The sequence below is a fragment of the Macaca fascicularis genome, chromosome 11 (genome assembly GCF_037993035.2).
Source record: "Macaca fascicularis isolate 582-1 chromosome 11, T2T-MFA8v1.1".
Classification (NCBI taxonomy): domain Eukaryota; kingdom Metazoa; phylum Chordata; class Mammalia; order Primates; family Cercopithecidae; genus Macaca; species Macaca fascicularis.
In genome coordinates this window covers 16,071,996-16,088,178 of record NC_088385.1, presented here as the reverse complement: position 1 = coordinate 16,088,178, position 16,183 = coordinate 16,071,996, and the positions used below count along the sequence as shown (strand labels likewise).

Sequence of the window (16,183 nt, the reverse complement as noted above, 5' to 3'; positions counted from 1 at the left end):
AAGAAAAAAAAAGAAAAAAACTTGAACCAATACTTTTTAAACCTTGGAAAACTGTAGGTGGAATACTCTGCTCCCATTCTACAAACTTTGGCTATACAGTTTCTCCTTTGTCTGCCCAAAGAGCAGGGAAGGGTGTTGGCTTGGCTCACACTTGCGAAACTTGGGCAGAGAAAGACCTTCTTCTCCCCATGCATTTATCAGAATAGAACCAGGTGCAACCCCCAGGAAGCCAGTCAGGCTTTACTGTGCCTGGTTTCCTCTTCAAACTATGATCCAAGTCCCTCTGGGCAGAAAAGGGGGCCACTCGAAGCCACGGTGCTCCTCTGACCTCCTCTCCAAGCCATGGAGAATGAACCCCAGTGAGGTCAGAGATCCCCAGAATCACACACACATGCATTAGAAGGGTCCGTAAGACCTTCTGTTCCAAGCTGCATATTTCACAGGCCATGGGACTGAGACCAGAGCAAGGGTACCTACCTTTGTGCCTTGGCAAGGCCTTATTTCCACACAACATGGGCAAAAATAAATGAACCCCTTACTCTCCCTTAATCCTCTGTGTTTTGCCAGCATTTCCAGTTTTAACCTCTCTTCATGTCCTTTTTGGGAGTGTTCCCTCCCCACAGCTACCTCTATCTATACTGCGAGAAGTGTCAGCTGCAGAGCTGCCTGTTAGTTAGTAGACTCAGGCAATGATGAGGATGTTGAAGTGAGGTATGCCCTCTTGACCTCACCACCATTAGCAGTGCTGGCAAGCAGGAGAGGTAGAGAGAAGCCCAGGCTAATTGGCCAGAACTGCTGTGAGGCTGGCAAGCAGCCGCAGGGATGAGCGTGATCCCTGTTGCCCTGGCTTACTCCTTCTTATCCTATCTGTGTAGAACCCCTCACCCCAAACTAAAGAGGCTCCTCTAGGCCCATCACAGCTTCCCCAGAACATACCGGCCTAACTAGGCCACACCTGGGCTCTTTCCACCTGCCCTTAGCAATCCTTTTTACTTGCAATCATCTCTGCTTTCTAACCTGGTTATTAGCCATCATGGTTGAGAGCAGGCTGTGGGCTAAAGTAGTTGATACTCACTTTTCCCGTACTCCTTATGTCTCTCTTCCTATCACAGAGGACTCATAAAAGGGAGTGAACATGTAGTGAAAAACAGGATATTCACTAAGTCAAGACGGCGGATCCACCACCTTGCTTCTTTTCCATAGCTGATGATCTTGGGTGTGAGCATGAACATGTTTTTCTGTGCAAGTAGTATTAAAAATTAACGATGAACAACCTCCATGATTAGGCAGCCCCTCTCTCTGCATTTTCAGGGTCATCCAAATGATATCCTCAAAACCAGAAAAATCTCAGAATGCATGATTTTATATAATCTGCTTTTCATAGGTAAGAGGTATTGATAATAGATCTCTTCAAAGATTTTGACCATTCAGGCTGGAAAAATTCCTATTTTTATACCCCCACACCCAGTTTAGGCAACTGATCTGGAAAACAGAGTAGGAGGATCTCAGATTCTGCATTGGGTGCTACCCACCATAAAGTAGGGAAGGGGTATATATCCAGCACGCAACAAGCTGTCCCAGGGCAGACCTTACGGAAAAGAGGCACAGAAGGAATTTCCTTCCCCTCTCCCAGGAAAGCAGGAGTTTTGTACCCTCTTTGGATACAAAGGTGGTGTCCATTCATTGTGATATTCCAAATACTAGGTCAGAGCATCTCATTCTCCAGCTCAAAAATTCAATAGCTCAACCCTAAATCCCAATTCACTTCCAGACTCATTGGTCTTCACAGTCTGGCTTTACCTACATTCTCATCTTTTAAGCCTTTGTCTATAAAATGAATAAGTCAAGATGAACTATTCTTACTGCACTTTAAGTTCCACATTCACTCACTTTTAGACTTTTTTCAAGCTGCCTGTCATGTCTTCCTCACCTCTCACCCATCTCTGAAGGTCCACATCTCACTGTCCAACGATAGCAAGAGGCAGAAATTGACCCAAAAGGAACTGATTGGAAAGGTAGAAGAATATCTCATGAAGACCAAAAGTGCCAAGTATACCCAGACCTTAGAAGAGACCAGAAAAAGAAACTGGAAGCCCTAGGGAGCAATGATTCATTTCTCTCGCTCTCTCCTCCTCCCTTCCTTCCTCACTAATCAAATATGCTGCTATCTCTACTTTCTCCCCTGAGGATGCTCTGTTGTTTTCATTCTCCACTTTCTCGTGGCCACCTCAGGCTCCTACGTGTTTTCTCAGCTTCAAGCCCACTAACCAACTGACTAGCACCTAGAGTGTATCTCAATTCCCAGTGTATGGCAAAGCAGGTCAACTTGCTCACTGCACTGCTTCTCAGCTGTTTAACTCCCCTCTAGCTAGTCATGGCCAAGGAGTGGGAGCCTCCAGTACAACTTGGCAATGCTTTTGTGCATTGCTGAGAGGGCAATGTTCTCACAGAAGCAGGAGGTGATCTAGGCAGACTCCCCACATGCTTCCTACATCAAAAATCCAGCCTGAATTCCAGCTGTCTCTTGAAGCTTCCTCTGATTCTACCATCTAGACATAACCTTCTGTCTTTGAGTATCTTTCAATAGTAGGTGATAGCTTGATGTCCTTTTCTGCTGAGCACCTTCCCTCCAACTTCTCTCATTCTAACAGATTCCCCCTCCACCCTCAGACCAAGAAGCAGCACTGATCCAGGCTAAGCCAAGCATTGTAGTTTGCACACATTGTCTTGAGACCAATACTAGAAAGTGACTGCTCCTAAAATGTAAGATAGTCTGAGCCGATGAGATGAGGTACGTTCCTCTAGGATCCTAGAGTTTCTTGTCTACTTCTGGAAGCCTCCAGTAAGATACTATAAGAAAGAGACAGGGATTGGTGCAAGCTGGCCTAAATGGAACAGAAAAGGAAAGCAAGATGAAATGTGGTTGGAGCTCCAGGCAGCATCCAAAACATTTAAGTCAATATCTGGGGTTCCCAGGTGCTGTCCTTATTTCTGTCTTTCTGAAGTTCTTAGTCTTCAAGTTATCTCAGAATCCTAATAAATCTCTTTTTATTTATGGTAGCCATAGTTTGCTTGTAGCCAATGAGATGTGGCATGCACAGCCCTTTAAACCTTCGTTATGATGCTCATGACATTTTGTATTGAATTACTCTTATTTGTCTACATATCTTCTTTCCCCTATGAATCTGTGAGATTCCTAAAGAAGCAATTATGTATCACCACTTTTTGAATGCCCCCAAAGCATGGAACATAAGCTCTTATAATATGTCCAATACCTGACTGACTGAATGAATTAATGAAATATTAGAAAATGTGCATGGTCTGCCAGGTGTGGTGGTTCGCACCTGTAGTACTAGTTACTTGGAAGACTGAGGAAGGAAGATTTCTTGAGGCCAGGAGTTTGAGACAAGCCTGAAGTTTGAAACATAGCAAGATGCAGTCTCTATAAATTTTGTTTTAACTAGCTGGGCATGGTGGCACATGCCTGTAGTTCTAGCTGCTAAGGAGGGTGAAGCAGGAAGATCCGTTGAGCCCAGGATTTTGAGACTGCAGTGAGCTATGATCATGCCACTTCAGTCCAGCCTCAGCAATAAAGCAAGACGACCTCCATCTCTAAAAAAAAAAAAAAAAAGGTCCAGTCCTATTCCCATGATCAGGCACTTCACGAAATTGGAAAATGTGTATGAATAAAGGGGAATAATCACTGCCTGAATCAATGTTTTGGAAGGTGAATGGCATAGTCTTCTACATGGCACCTGAGTTTCCTGAGGCTGTTTCTTTCAACATGCCCGTGCCCAACTAGGACGCAGGGATATGGATGGATGCGGCCTTTGTTTAATAAGGCTTCTATTTGACATGCTGCTTGGAGAAAGGGATAGGAGAAGACCCTTTACCACCCATCTTAGTAGTCTTATAATCACCCCTGAAGTATGGTATACAGAGAAAAAGCCATGTCACACCCTGTAAAAGGCATAAGCATAGATTCTTATGGAATCCAAACTGTTGCATTCTTTTGTTTCAATATGGCCCAGAAAATGTCTGAAACAACCACTCCCCACCCAAAACCCACAGATACTGTGGTTTTGCAGAAGTACCTATGGTTGGGTCCATTTGCTCCTGGGAATTTGTAAGGTCTTGGAAAAACCACAGTGACAATTCCAAAGTGGAACTGGAATAGGAGTCCTGAAAATTTCAAGTAACTGACTTACACCTTCTCTTCAACTTCTGCTCCTCCTACTGAGTGAGCTCAAAAGCCCTTTGGATAATTCAAATATATCCTTTCTCGTTGAGAAGTTATCCTCTCTAGACCCAGGAAAGGCTGCAGATTCCCTAAACCTAAACCCCCCTGTCAGTCGCCCTCATTATCCCCAGAGTCCAGGGCTTCCAGGGCTGGCAAGGCTGAGCCCTGAATTTTAAAAACAGCTTCACCCCACCCTTTCCTTATGACAGCTGCCTGCCTTTAGCTTGCTCTGAGACAAGCACGAAGGCTGTCTCAGGGACACCAGTGGTGACAGCCCCTAGCTTACACTTGCTTAGTCACTCCAGAGCCCAGAGAACCTATGTCCTTCCCACATGCTTGGCATTTCACAACGCTATCTCCCTTAGGACCACTCAGCTATAACATTTCCCCAGCATGTCTTCTCCTTGTCAACATGACACAGAGCAAGCAGCCCTTCAAAATGAGAGAAAGACATTGGAGCAGGCAGGCATGCATGCACACACACATGTGTGTGCACACACACAAGGAGGAGGAGGAGGGAAAAGAGAGGGAGAGGAGAAAGACCTCACTGAAGGGGCAGCACTGATTTTAGCTCAAATGTAAAAGTGCTCCTAAGTAGCAACAGCTTAGCAGTGGGCATCTTATTTTGATAAGAAGCTATGGGAGGGTTCAGCTTTTTCATGCACTCTTCCCAAAAGCCCTTAACAGATTGTTTAGACAGGACTCCATTTTGGTGTGGCCAAAATGCAGCCACTTCTAGGGACTAAAGCCTCCACTGGCCTTAATGTTGCCTACTGAAGATGCCATCCTCTGCTGGCCCTTTTAATGCCAGCACCTGTGCCTCATCTGGCATGGATGGAGCTGGCAATGCCAAAGGGATCTTGGCTATGTGAATGCACCGAACTTGGGTCTCCATTGGACAGGTCCTGCTCTGTTGTGCTTCTCTGCCCTTGCAAATTGTTCTGTTTGCCTAGAAGGCACCCTTGCCCTTTCTCTATTTATTTACCAGAAAACTTCACCACTTAAAAGTTGGCTTAATTTGCTCCTCATCTAGGACTCCCTAGACACCACTAGCTGCATCCATTGCAATGTGCATAGGCCTCATATTGCAAACGTCACACTGTCTCGCATTTGTCTTTTGATGTCTCCATCCAGCTAAAAGTTTGTGCGGAACGTAAAGGCATAAAAATGGCTTTTCATGTCTGTATCCCCAGCACCTAGCACAGCTCCTGTCATACAGAAATCTATAAGAAGCAGAAATGCCGTGAAAACTAGGGAAACAGTTGGAACTGAAAGATTCTTCCTTTTCTTGCCACTTTAATTTAACAGAAATAAATTTCAGTACAGGCTTGAAAATAGTGCTTCACTAGCCTACTGGAGAACTACCCATCCTCCATGCAAAGTGGGCCATCCATGGCAGTAACCCTGACCTCCTCCCCCGGATTGTCATAGGCTAGGCATATGACCCGGGCTGAACTGTTAGAGCATTCCATTTCCAAGACCACAGTAACAGGTTCAAGGATAAGCATATGCCACAAAGAAGTCCAGTCAAAACCTTCTCTGAAATGTAGTATCATATGAATGCAGAGAAAAGAGTCTCTCTTCCTAGCTTGTAAATTATCATAATATAGATTTAGAGCTGCTAGTTGCCTTCTTTCTTCCTCACCAAAATGAAGCCAAAACACAGAGGGAAGCACACCTAAAGATGTAGAGAGACACAGAGGCAGAGCCCTGACATGTTGCTTTGATACCTAGATCCAGTGGTGCCTGAAAGCAGATCCATCTTGTCCTTCCTAGTTATTAGGGTTTAGAACCAGCTCAATTCCCATCTGTCTCATCTTTTTTTCACCTCGTAAGCTACTAGGAGTCAACCTTTTAACATTTAAAACCAAAAGGGATTTGATCTACGTCCTTTTTACTCAATTATAAAATGAGAGTTTCTCCTGTACCCATGAAACTCTTGCTTAATTACTGCATTTTAAACACTAAAAATTGTTTGGGGAAAGCCCACTAGCCTTAAATGATCTCAACTATTGCTAGTATTTGGTGCTCTGATGCAATCTGACATAAATCTGACATGATCTATTTAAAAGAAGACAAAACGTTTTAACACAGATTTAGTAATTCTTCTCAGAGGAATTGAAACTGTTTATTATCATAATTGAAACATTTAAAGATCACTTTCAGAAGCAATACCCTGGCAAAAAAAAAAAAAAATCAGCTTTTGGAAGGAAACATAGGAGAATATCTTCCTGACCTTGGAATAGGGAAAGAGTTCTTAAATAGAATTCTGAAAGCTCTAACATTAAAGAGAAGAAAATCAATAAATTGGACCATGTTAAATTAAGAACTTTCGTTCAAAGATATTATAAGACAGTGAAAACATAAGCTACAGAGTAGGAGACGATATTTCCAATAGTTATCTATCAAAGGACTTGCATCCAGAATATATAAAGAACTTGTATAAAGCAATAAGGAAAGTGCAGAAACCCAATAGAAAAGAAATAGATAAAAGAGAATCTCAAATGGCCAATTTGATGTTAAAAGTTTCCCAGCATTACTAATTATCAGAAAAATTCAAATTAAAACCACAATGAGACACCACCACAAATCCAACAGAATGGCTAAAATGAACACAAGAGTAGTACCAGGTTAAGCCTGGTACTATCTTGTTGGTAGAAGTATAAATTGGCACCACTTTGGGAAATGGTTTCAAATATTCGTTGACACAGAAGCTCTTCATATAGAGTGCTGGTAAGGTTCTGTATCTTGATAGGTGTTAGGTTCAAGGGTGTGTTTACTCTGTCAATTCATTGAGCTGTATTTATGTTTATACATTTTTCTGAATATGTGTTTGACTTCAATGCTATCAGGACCAACAGCAGTGTTCAAGGTCTGGGATCTCCAGCAACAGCAGTGCAAGCCTGGTCAGGAGCACCCTCATGACATGAAGTTGGGAGCTGTGCCAGGGTCGAGCTCTGTTCTCTCTCCTGGTTCTCCTGTCCTTCATTACCCCTTACATTAACCAGAGTCCATTTATGTTTCTTGCAACTCAGAACCCTAACTGGCACAACTCTACATAATTTTTACATAAATAATTAACTTAAGATTATAAGTTTATATTTGATTAAGGGTTTATACATCCAAAGTTATCAAACTATTTCTTTTGCCATCTTTCTGATTGAGAAAAGTTATCTTTTACCCAGACACATACAGTTTATGCTTCTTCAAGTGTCTACTCAAAGGCGGCGGGTGTAGTGGTTCAGTACTTTGACTCTGATGCTAAACAGACTGAGGTTGGATTCCCAGCTCCAGTGTTGGTGGCTGTGTGATCTTGGACAAGTTCCCTAACTTTTCTGTGTCTCAGTCTCTTCAGTTGTAAAATAGGGATAATACCTTCTTCATAAATGTATTATGAGAAAACATATGTAAAGCATTTTAAATATTTGCTATTATTATAATTATTAACATGAAAGAGACTTAGGCTCTGTGATTTCTTGAGTAGCATACTCTGCCCATGCCTGAGACAGCTGGAAACAAAACAGAAGGAGTTTCTGGAAACAAATGAGAGTATTTCCCATTTGGGCTAGACCTCTTTTTTCCATAGGGTTTGGGGAACAGGTGGTATTTGGTTACATGAGTAAGTTCTTTAGTGGTGATTTGTGAGATTTTGGTGCACCCATCACCTGAGCAGTATACACTGAACCCAATGTTTAGTCTTTTATCCCTCATACCCCTCCCACCCTTTCCCCCTAAGTCTCCAAAGTCCATTATATCTTTCTTATGCCTTTGCATCCTCATAGCTTAGCTCCCACATATGAGTGAGAACATACGATGTTTGGTTTTCCATTCCTGAGTTACTTCACTTAGAATAATAGTCTCCAGTTTCATTCAGGTAGCTACAAATGCCATTAATTCATTCCTTTTTATGGCGGAGTAATAGTCCATCATATATATATACAACAATTTCTTTATCCACTTGTTGATTGATGGGCATTTGGGCTGGTTCCATATTTTTGCAGTTGCGAATTGTGCTGCTATAAACACACATGTGCAAGGATGTTTTTCGTATAATGACTTCCTTTCCTCTGGGTAGAGATCCAGTAGTGAGATTGCTGGATCAAATGGTAGTACTACTTTTAGTTCTTTAAGGAATCTCCACACTGTTTTCTATAGAGGTTGTACTAGCTTACATTCCCACCAGCAGTGAAGAAGTGTTTCCTTTTCACCACATCCATGTCAACATCTAAGCCAATGTCTAGAAGAGTTTTTCCAATGTTATCTTCTAGAACTTTCATAGTTTCAGGTCTTAGATTTAAGTCCTTGATTGATCTTGAGTTGAGGATCCAGTTTCATTCTCCCACCCATGTCTTGGAAGGAAGCAATAAAGACCCTGAATGGTCATGACCCTCCTCTGAACACCCACCACCACCCATCCTCCCATACCCCACCTCCTATTCACACTGCTGCCACCAACCCCTGACCATGTTCACCATGTCTGATGAGAATGGCCTAACAAAATCTCTGTGCTCTATTTAGACCTCCAACTCCCAGGCCTCCTTGATGTGCCTCCCAAGGTCCTGTTTAATGGTAATTGGCAGTCAGTCCCTGGCAGCTGCAGCCACAGCTGTAAGGGTGGGATTCTGTCCCATTGGTTCAATGAATCCTCTCCTCCCTGCCCAATCTCCATCTGACATAGTGCCCATCTCAGGGGCTTCAGCTACTCCACCCCTCACCCTACTCCCAACCCCAAAAGCCTGGCCTTATGTGCCCCACCACCAGCACCCACTTCAGACACTACCTTTAATCTGGGCTTTGCCTTTTCCTTGACTCTGTGGTTTCCAGGTGTCTCCAATATTTCTACTTTCTCCAGCATACTCCTCATCTGCCTACAATGACCATGGACATTTCTCTCTTCCTGATCTTCCTCTGAGCTTTTATCTTCCTCTAAAAGAATCTTGTACATTAAAATAACCTAAAAAGAAAAATTAAGAAAATGTTTTAAAAAGGGCCATAATATATTTAGACACACACATCCACACCGATGACACTAGATAAAGTCTATCTAGGGAAGAGAACTGCCTTTGGTTAGGAAAATACCCTGCAATGCCTACCAAGTGCAGAACATGGGCCCCAAGGGCTTAGTCTGAAAGGAGACCATCAAAGACATAGTTAGATTTCTTTTGCTCATAAAAGCATTAGGGCTTAGAGTCAGATGAGAGAGAAGATGGGAGAGAGAGACCTGTGTCGCATAGCTTAGGGTTGTCTCTTGCTGGGAACAGTGGTCAGCAGGAAATGCCCAAGAACATTGAAGAACAAGGTGTCTATTAATATAGTAAAGTTGTGATGCTGCAATGGAAACCCTCTCCGTGGCCCTAAGCCTTCACTTAGAGATAGCTGTACACCAGCCTTGTGATGATACCACTTGGTGGGAGGGAAGGAGTCACATCCAGCCAGAAGTAACAGTGAGGATAAGACCAGGCATGCACAGGTTGTCCAGGTGATCCACAAAGTGAACTGACTCAGCAGAAGCAGGAATTCGAAGCCTGAGCTGACCAGTGCAAGCCATCAGAGTGGATGGAGGAAATGACAGAGAAACAAAAGCACTGACTTAGACATCTAAAGAGGTGGATCTGAGTCCTGGCTTAGTCACTCATCTTGGATGAACCGATGAGCTTATCTGGTCCTCAAGGGCCTCACCTGTAAACTATGCACCTGCAGCACCAGACGAAATCTATGGTCCCTACCAGCTCCAACTTTTCAGAGCACTCATGCTGCCTTCCCACCTTTCCCTAACCATTTGAGTTCATCCTCCCTTGATTAACTTCCTCTCTCTGCTCTTTTACAAAGTTGGAGAGCAAAGTTAAGATTTCTCAATGCACATTCATGGGAATCTATGTGTCCACCACCCCTCCCCCTTTAAGCACAGAGATGGGGAGGTCCTTCTCTTCCTGGCCCGGAGAGCAACAGTACGGAGGCACAAGCCAAGCTTAAAGGTGAAGCACATGCAAGTCGAATAACTTGCTAGTCGTCTCATAGGTTATTAACAAAACCAGCCCTAGACCCAGGCCTGCTCCTTGAGTTTCCATCCCCTCAACAGCATACTCTTAGTTCTCTTCCTTCTGTCATCGAGCATGTGTTTAATAATTGCTAGTACTTAGGAAGAAGGAATGAGGGAGATAAAATTTGGGGGAATTAAATAATGTAAGATGAAGCGCTTGGCCTCAGAATTTGCAGTAGAATTGGAAATGTACCACTTCCTAATCTCTCCAGTAATATCTTCCTTAGCATATTGGTGGAATTTTACTAGAAAGCTATTAATTCAATAAATTCTTCTTTTATTTATGTATTTTTTTATTATACTTTAAGTTCTAGGGTACATGTGCACAACGTGCAGGTTTGTTACAAACATAAACATGTGCCATGTTGGTGTGCTGCGCCCATTATCTCATCATTTACATCAGGTATATCTCCTAATGCTTATTAAGTACCAACCCTATTCCAGCACTATGCTATCCTATGAGGATAAAGAGGTGAACAAGATAAGTTCCCTATGGAGTCTATAGTCTAAAGAGAAAAGACTGACCTTAAAGTAGTAATCACGTCACGACAGACAATTAATTAGTTCATTACAATTGTGATGTGTTTTATGAGACTATATAGCAAGGGAACCTAACCTAGCCTAGGGTGTCTGGAGAGCCTTCCATGAAGAAGTGACTTTAAGCAGAGACCTGCAGTGCGCTTTGAGTTGGCTAGATGGAAGAATAAGAAAGGGAATGGAGGAAAATGGTCCATGGAGAGACAGAGGCATGAGCACAGGGCATGGCCACTTTGAAGAACTGAAAGATGACTAGCTTGGCTGGGCTGCTGAGAGCCAGGAAAATCTTGGCGAGAGAGGCAGGGGCCAGATCACGCAAGGTTTGTTAAGGTTCTGGAACTTTATCCTAAGAGCAGTAGGAAGTCATTTGAGATCTCTAACCACCCCTCCATGAGTTACAGGCATCCACCATGTTTGTTTATTTCATCACAGAATCTAGGCCAGCCTTAGTCTGAAGCACTGCCAGATGTGCTGTTCCTGACAAGTGCCCCTGGGCTTCTCAAAGATGTCTTTGCCTTTCCTCCTCGCAGTCTGTCTTTCCACCACCGAACCCAGTTACCGTGTGACAGATTGGGGATGGCAGGAAGGAAAGCTGCGGGTTCCCAAGGGAAGCCTGAGCAACAAGCCAGCAGTACCCTTTCTTGGCCTCTCCAGAGTCCCCTTTGGGGATTGTGGAAAAGTCCAAGACCCCCTGTGTCTCCATCTTTGCATCTGGCATCTGAGTCGGCCTCACCTCCCTAGGACGTTGGAGGAATAATTAAATTAAAGATATGAGGTGTGACATTTCCCAGGTGCTGGCGTAACAGCTGTGCATGTACATAAGAGAAAGTGCCTTGGAGAAGTACCCAAGGATAACAGCACTGGGGGAGCGGGGAGGAGCTGCCTGCTGGCCAGGACCACATGTACACTGGGCCAGCCTCGGCCACTCCCGCAGAGACGGGTAGGAAAGGCGACATAGCTTTCCAGAAAAGTTCATCTGGTTGCTGTTACAGTCAACAACCTATTCTGTAAACATCAATTATGTGCTGGAAACATGAAGATAAGTAAGACCTGAGGCATACAGTCAACTGTGGGTGACAGACATAAATACCAGGATTCATAAAATTTTTCTGGAAATGTGGGGAGATAGACATACCTGACACATGCGTACATACATCATACATGAGTCAAATATACATATAGGATATGTGAGTCAGATATACATACATGATGCATGAGTCAATTCCAGCATTTTCAGAGAAAGTAGTGTGTGTGGAGAAATATATACATACATGCACATACATATATACACATATACATGTATATATATAATATCAAGCAGTATTATGCAGAATAATCCCTGGAACCTGTAAATATGTTACCTGACATGGCCAAAGGGACTTTGCAGATGTGATTAAGGTTGAAGACCTTGAGATGGGAGATTATCCTGGATTATCCAGGTAGGTCCAGTCTAATCACAGAAGTCCTTACAAGCAGAAAACCTTTTCCAGGTTCAGTCAGCCAGAGAGAGAGCGGAGGACAAAAGAAGCAGCAGGAGAAGTCTGAAGCGTGAAATATACCCGCCCTGCTGTTGCCGGCTTTGAAGGTGGGGGATGAGTGCCCTGAGCCAAGGGAAGTGTGTGGCCTCTAGAAACTGGAAAGGGATGGGAAAGAGATGCTCTCCTGGAGCTTCCAGAAAGGAGTGCATCCCAGCTGACACCCTGATTTTAGCCTGGTGAGACCTGTGTCAGACTTTTGACCTACAGAACTATAGAGTAATAAATTTATGTTGTTTTAAGCCAGTCACTGTGTGGTCATTTGTAACAGCAGCAATAGAAGAGTAATACAATAGAGAAAGAAATATAGATTGTGTGTGTGTGAGTGTGTGTGTGTGTGTGTGTGTGAGTGTGAGTGTGAGAGTGTGTGAGTGTGTGAGAGTGTGAGTGTGTATGAGTGTGTGTGAGAGTGCGTGAGTGTGCAAGTGTGTGTGTGTGCATGAGTGTGTGTGAGTGAGTGTGTGAGTGTGTGTGTCAGACTGTGCGAGTGTGTGAGAGTGTGTGTATTTTCACTGATTATCCTTCAATCAGGAATTCTCAGGTACAAATGACATCATCCACTCGAGCTAGTTTAAGCAGAAAATGTATTTAAAGGGTATTGGGTAGTTCAGAGACTTCCCAGGAGGGCCAGAGAGGTTGATTCTGAAAGTTCACAGCCAGAAGTGAGCCCAGTTGCATCCCAGACGTTTCTCTAGCAGAGCATGCCGCAGTTACTGCCTGGCACCCGTGATGCTGAAGCACGGCCATCCACAGAACCCGATGCCCTCACTGTCAGGCCGACCAGAACATTCATGCCATGGCACAGCCCACACTCATACCACTCATGTCCAGATAACGTTTCATGAGGGCACTTCTCGTCGGTGAAACTCTGGTCTCATATCTGCACCCCCTGGTTTTCTGGCAGGACTTTCACTGTGTGGAAATGATAGAAATATAGAAAAGGTGCTCAAATGTGGTGAGGGAACAAAATGAGCGACGTCCACTACAGAGGACTTTAGTCAGTCCAAGCACTCTTTAGGTTGCCACAGCTTCAGTCATGGTGACAGCCCGATGACTCACTGATGTTACCTTCCTGGACCCCCGAGGCACCCAAATCGGCCAAACATCCAGTGCTTCCTACAAGGTGCCTTAGGATTGGGGTCATAAGATTTTGAGCTGACCCTTGCGGATAGGTAGAGAAAGGATATTCCAGGCACAATGCAGATATTCAAGTACAGGAAGTTGCAGAAGAGCTTGGCATGTGGAGAGAACTGGGTGTGACTGGAGCCCAAAGAGTGATCGAGAAATCCTGGGGCACAAGGTGAGGGGTAGTTAGGGGCAGACCATAAAGGCTGTAATAAACTATGCCAAGAAGCTTAGAATTCCTCTTACAGACAACAGGGATCCATGGAAATGTTTTAATTAAGGAACTGACATTAGGTCATTTTTAGAAAGATAATTCTGGCAGTGAGTGGTATGACAGACACATTGAGAGAAATAAAATGGTAAGGATTTCTAGTTACTAGGAAATGAAGGTGATGGGAACAAAAGCAGTGGCAATGGGTATTGTGGAGGAGGGGTTGATTCAAGAACTATTTGGGAAGAAAAATTGATATGATGCTGTAACTGAATGGATATGGTTGATAGAGAAGACTCAAAATTATTAGAACATCTCAGACTTAGACAACTGGAGAGAAGCTCTTGATAGTCACTAAATTGGGAAATTTAGGTTGGCAAATATAAGAAAAGCCTTTGGGTAAGACACAAATTTGATTTGCCCCTGTGGATTTCAGATGCCTGTGGGACATACAGATGAGATGTCTAAGAGGAAAGTGAATACAATCGTCCAGAGCTTGGAGAACAGCTGAGCTGGAGACATCGATTTTAGGGTCATCATGGGGATGACCGAGGCTTGGGCTTGGGTATGGATTTCTCGGGGAGAGTCTGTGAAAGAGATGAAGGGTGACGACCCAGCACTGAACAGGTGCCATACATAATGGCAGTGGAAGACACCACAGGCATGGGAGGTCCGGTCCCTCACCACTGAAATGGACCTGAGGTTGACTTTTTTCTTTTAATTTTACATGGCACCAAATCAGCTGGGAGGCGAAGTTAAAGCATGCCTGGTGAGTATGCAACTGAAGTTACAGCTGAATTCTTACCCTGTGTGGGCCAGTATTTCCTTCCCCTGACACAGTCAACTGGAGCAGCCAACTACTAAACACCTGCCTTGCCTGTTGTCCCAGTCGTAAGGGACACTTCCTGCATAGGGGGCCATGGCATCTAACACATGGCTCCACTCCAGCTTGGCAATACTGTTGGACCAAAGGTTATTGTAGTCCATTCAGGCTGCTATAGCAAAATACCTCAGACTGCATAATTTATAAAGAAGGGAAATGTATTGCCCACAGTTCTGGAGGCTGGGATGTCCGTGATCAAAGCTCTAGCAGATTCAGTATCTGGTGAGGGCCTGTTGCTTTTAGATGGTAACTTCTGTGTGTCCTCATCTGGCAGAGGAGGCAAACGGCGTTTCTTGGGCATCTTTTATGAGGCACTAATCCCGCTGGTGAAGGTGGAGCCCTTATGACCTAATCACCTCCTAAAGACCCCACCCCTTAATACTACCACATTGAGGATTCTGTTCCAACATAGAAATTTAGCGGAGGAGCCAGGCGCAGTGGCTCATGCCTGTAATCCGAACACATTGGGAAGCTGATGCAGGTGGATCACAGGTCAGGAGTTCAAGACCAGCCTGACCAACATGGTGAAACCCCGTCTCTACTAAAAATACAAAAATTAGCCAGGCATGGTAGCGTGCGCTTGTATTCCTAGCTACTCGGGAGGCTGAGGCAGGAGAATTGCTTGAACCCAGGAGGCAGAGGTTGCAGTGAGCCAAGATTGCACCACTGCACTCCAGCTTGGGTGACAGAGCGAGACTCTGTCTCAAAAAAAAATTAGTGGAGGACACCAACATGCAGACCACAGCAGTCACCAGTATTTGGAGTGGCCAGCAACATATGGTCTATAAAGTCTGGCTTAAAACACAGTTGGCTTGTAGGAGAGTTGGAGTAGACAACACTGGGCAACTTGGCACTTGGTGTTTGGAGCCAGTAAGAACACAGTGACCAGGTACAACATGAAGCTAATAGGACCCAGAAACCATGAGCCTGCAGAGGAATTGGTTAGAAAGAGAAATGGAGCAAATATCAGAAAGAAGCAGAGGTGCCATCAACAAGAGACCATGTAGTCATGGGAGAGAAGGAAGAGCCTGTGGTTTGACAGCTTTTTGGTTATAACCTTCATGCAACACTGCTGTATCCACCCCACACTCATTTTTTCTTGGACAACTCAAATACAAACTGGTAAAATACCCACAGAGGACACTCAGTTTGCTGAAGCAATGCACATGTGTGTTAAAGGTGCGCCCACTATAATTGTCCACATTCCTAATTCTTGCAGCAGAATCTTTTCCATAGTTAATACAGAGATCCGGCCGGGCACTGTGGCTCATGCCTATAGTCCCAGCACTCTGGGAAGCCAAGGCAGGCAGATCTCTTGAAGTCAGGAGTTTGAGATCAGCCTGGCCAACATGGTGAAATCCCATCGCTACTAAAAATACAAAAATTAGCTGAGTGTGGTGGCGCGTGCCAGTAACCCAAGCTACTTGGGAGGCAGAGGCAAGAGAATGGCTTGAACCCGGGAGGCAGAAGTTGCCGTGAGCCAAAATCGAGCCACTGCACTCCAGCCTGGGCAACGGCACGAGACTCTGTCTCAAAAAAAAGAATTCAGAGATCAATGCAAAGGATGACCCTCTCCGTAAGAACCCAAACTCTAAATTAATGGAGCCTGAAT

The 16,183-nt window shown here is 44.2% G+C and overlaps 1 long non-coding RNA gene across 2 annotated transcripts in view; it reads right to left on the bottom strand.

Annotated features, from left to right (window-relative positions):
• The window catches only part of LOC135966083 (uncharacterized), a 51,472-nt gene that overhangs the window by 17,708 nt on the left and 17,581 nt on the right, over positions 1-16,183 (bottom strand). Inside the window, exon 2 of one of the 2 annotated variants that reach the window (XR_010579189.1) lies at positions 9,021-9,194. The exons of the other annotated variant lie outside the window; for it this stretch is intronic. This is a non-coding gene — a long non-coding RNA (uncharacterized lncRNA). The remainder of the gene's footprint in view (positions 1-9,020; positions 9,195-16,183) is intronic. 2 annotated transcript variants of the gene reach the window in all.